Here is a 3,959-nt window from a genome sequence, read left to right on the forward strand (position 1 = left end):
CCAAGTCTTCGATCTGTTTTTCTTGCGAGCCCATTTTGCCAGCTTGTCTGCCACTCCATTGAATTTCCTGCTGGTGTGAGAGAATTTGACTATATTCAATCTGTTTTTTATTTCTAGAATTTTGTTCATATGCACTTGAGATTGCCATTGGATATTGTTCTTTCCTTTTTGAAGGAATTTTATGATATTGATGTTGTCATTTTCGATTATAATTCTTTTATATTCATGAGATTCTGCCCATTGTATACCTTTTAGGATTGCTATTGCCTCACCTTCTTCTGAGTTTCTGCATCTCGTAGTGAAAGTTGCCGCTTCGACTAGTTTCGATTCATTGTCATGGATAACAAGACTAATACCAGTTGTCTGATTCAAGTCTAGAAATGAAGCATCCACATTTATTTTGACAAGAGATCAAAAGGTTAGTATTTTTTTTTTTTTTGTTAAGAGATACAAATTTATTAAGCTAATAAAGTGTCATTACAATACAAGGAAAACATAAAGTAAGGAATTCTGCTCCAAGTCTTCGATTTTTTCTTCTTTGAGATTAAACAAATAAACAAAACAGACCGCGACCACTTGTCTTGTCATGGGGGTTTGTGGTAGTCAACAAACAGTTGTGTTGTATAATAGATTAGGCCATCCACCTTAATTTTTGTTTTGATTTTGGAATAACATTTGGAGGCAAATTACCAGTTTTCTATTAAAGTCCTAGTCAGAAATGCTTATTTTAGAGGTGGTGTCAAGTGGCCATGGCTATCTCATAGAAAAAAAAAACTTGGCCTACCCTGACCCTTGTAAGTTGGGTTTGAACTGATGTTGCTTGCCATCTAATAAGTGCAAAAATCAAACACCCTCTACTGAAGAAACAATGTAGCTTCCATCTAATAAGATAACATGTAGACACCAAAGTGCGGGAAAACACACTCACTTATAAGATAATTAAGAACTATAAGTGACTTGATCTAACCGAAAACTAGAAATTATAGAAGAAGAAGAAAATTATGTATCGATCTGTATTATAGTTGCTATTGTTCAATCTGTACAGTTACATGATGAATTCCATAACTTCTTTCACAATAAACTCTAGTACTATGAAGAATTTCTTTTAAGTTAAAATCCTTTTCAGCTATTAAATGACAAGACATTAAAATCTTTCCTACTGAAATAGACCAAACATGAAGATCATGAACATCAACAACTCCATGTATACTTCGAATACCCGCTTCAAGTTCAACAACATTAATACCCTTTGGAGAACTTTCGGTCAATATCGATAATAAGTTTCTTAACATACTTATAGTAGTGAAAAGAACTAAAACAGTGAAGCAAAGAGTACAAATAAGATCAACAATTAACCATTCTGGTTTTGCCCAAATTATAGCTCCACCAATCATAACTCCAATTGATTGAATCAAATCACCTAAGATATGTAAATAAGCACCTTGAAGATTCATATTTACATGTTTTTGTCTCAACTCTTTCATGGGTAGAATTATCCAATCTAAACTCTTTGAACTTTGAACACTTTGGTCATGGTGGTGGTGGTGGTGGTGGATGTGGTGGTGGTGGTTGTGAGGGTTTTCGATCTCACATTGATGCTCATCCGATGAACCCGAAACTAGATTCACCTTATCCGAATCTTCGTTTTCGTGATTATGATCTTCTTCACTATTACACCCATGGTGGATATGATCATGTCCAAGCCATTTAACCATCATTAAGTTGATAAGAACTCCAAATACAGCAGTAATGAACATGAGTTTTCCATTCACAATTGTTTCTTTGACTAGAATTCTATTAACAGCTTCATAAATTAAGACACCAGAAATCAACCAAATGAGTTGAACAGAGAAAAGTGCACCTAAAACTTCAAATCTGAAAAACCCAAATGAGTGATTTTTTGTTGGTTCCCAACCAGATGCCCAAACAGTGTAGAGAGAGACAGTAAATCCAACAACATCAGTGAGTAAGTGAGCAGCATCAGCAAGAACTGCTAAACTATTTGCCTTAATCCCTCCAATAATTTCTATTAGAATAAAAGTTAGACAAAAGAGAATTAACCCACAAAGTTTTTTACCAGATTTAAATCGATCTTCTGATTCGGCACTGTGATTTGATTGTCTTGAAAATACACAAATTGGGTTAGAAGAACAACATGAAGATGGTAATGAAAGAACTTGTTTTTCTTCAGAAATTTTCAGAATTTCAGATTCTGGGTTTGGGTTGTTTTCTGTTTTGATTAATTCTACCAATTCTTGATCTTCCATGTTTCTTGGATCAATTCAAACTACAAAATAAGGGTAAAATCAGATTAGAAGAAAAGGGGAGATCTGAAAAGAGGAAAAGTACAAAATTGAATGATTTCATGGTGAGATCAGACAAAATAACTTCTGAAATCGATGATTAGAAACAGTTGCAGATCAAATCAAAATGGAATACAGTGTTAATCGTTTTTACCTTGGAAAGAACTTCTGCAGACGTAGATGAAAGAGAGAGAGAGAGAGAGAGAGAGAGAAGGGGAAAGATGACATCAAAAAGGGAAAAGTGACGCAGCCATTTTCATTCTTTATTAAAACTTGGATTTTCTGCAATTTCCTCAAACGTCGTTTACCGTTTGATTTGAAGTCACAAGATCGAGACCGTTGAACTAGTCAAATCCTAGACAATCAAATATATTTTCTTAGGACATAAATAGGCTGACAATATTACCATATTTAACAGTCATATCATTCTGGCAATCGGCACTGGCACACTGCTAATTAGTTCCAGGCAAGAGAGCTAGGGCTCCGTGACAAACCCCATGGACCTGGATCTTCATGGGCCACCTCTTGATTTCAGTAGGCCTCCTTGATATGACTGTAGGCATTTAGGAGCGCATTTGACATTGAGTTTAGGCTAAGTGTGGGAATTCTGCACACTGACGAAACTTGGCTCGGAACACTCAGGTCCGACGCAAAAACGTTCAACCATAAGTCCACCATGGATAGTGAACGCCCGGCCAGACTATAGTTGAAAGGCAAGGCGAGCTTAGGCTTCATCAAAATAATTTTACCCGCTCGTATAACACGAGTAATGGACCCGATATTACTACCCATATTAAAAGCCCGATATCACCCCATCCTAGTTTTTAAATTAAAAAACTAGGTTTTCCCTAAGGTGGGCAATATATGGACAATCAAATATTTTATGTGGACAACAAATTTATGTGGACAAAAAAAAAATTAAAAAAATCATAGATGGACAACAATTTTTAGAGGGACATCACTCTAATATATTTGACTCGTGCCCTCCAAGAATTTGAATTTTTTACTTTAAGTCCCAGTTTTTCTGCCACAAACCCTAAGAAAGACCTTCGACTTCTTCTTCTTCAATGGTGGAACACCAAACGGCATGGCAGGAGAAGAACTAGTAAGATCATGGGAGGAAGATCAATGAGATTTGTAATGACCATGGATTTGTTTACAAGAGAAGGAAAACGAGTAACACAAAAAAAATTTCCACCGTAGCCAGTGGATCTGTTTGTTGATTCAGAGACGGAGGCAAGAGGGTAGAAAATAAATCAGAGGAAGAAGATACGATTAAAGATGGAAGATCATATGAGCGAGATTTTCTAGTGGGAATATGTGATTCCATACCATTACTGTCCTCTATTAAGTTCTTAGTAGCTCTTTAATTACTTCTTTTTTTACTGTTGGCAGATAACTTATATGAACTCTAAAGTTCTATTAATCAAATACCTAGATGAAATGAAGTGCTGTAGTATTTGCCCATCATCGGGTACTAAAGTCCTTAATAGAAAGCAATAAAAGACCACCAAAATCAACAATTAAAACCTTCTTCATCATCAGTAATGAATGAGAAGGAGAAGCGGACAGAATCTTCATTTGGGACTTTCATCACTGATCTATTATTGCAAGTTTGTCTTTTACTTCTTAGGGTTTGCATCTGGTTCTATTTTA

The 3,959-nt window shown here is 35.6% G+C and overlaps 1 pseudogene across 1 annotated transcript; it reads right to left on the bottom strand.

The window, feature by feature from the left end:
- Positions 1-985: 985 nt before the first annotated feature.
- Positions 986-3,151, bottom strand: LOC147558023 (metal tolerance protein A1 pseudogene; annotated as a pseudogene). Its single transcript, XR_015234240.1, has 2 exons — positions 2,458-3,151; positions 986-2,287 (listed from the first exon to the last, which is right to left on the bottom strand). The product of XR_015234240.1 is annotated as a metal tolerance protein A1 pseudogene (transcript).
- Positions 3,152-3,959: the final 808 nt, after the last annotated feature.

This window comes from Eschscholzia californica, unplaced genomic scaffold (assembly GCF_041429995.1).
Source record: "Eschscholzia californica isolate CP2 unplaced genomic scaffold, dmEscCali1.0.p SCAF_2, whole genome shotgun sequence".
NCBI classification, from domain to species: Eukaryota; Viridiplantae; Streptophyta; class Magnoliopsida; order Ranunculales; family Papaveraceae; genus Eschscholzia; species Eschscholzia californica.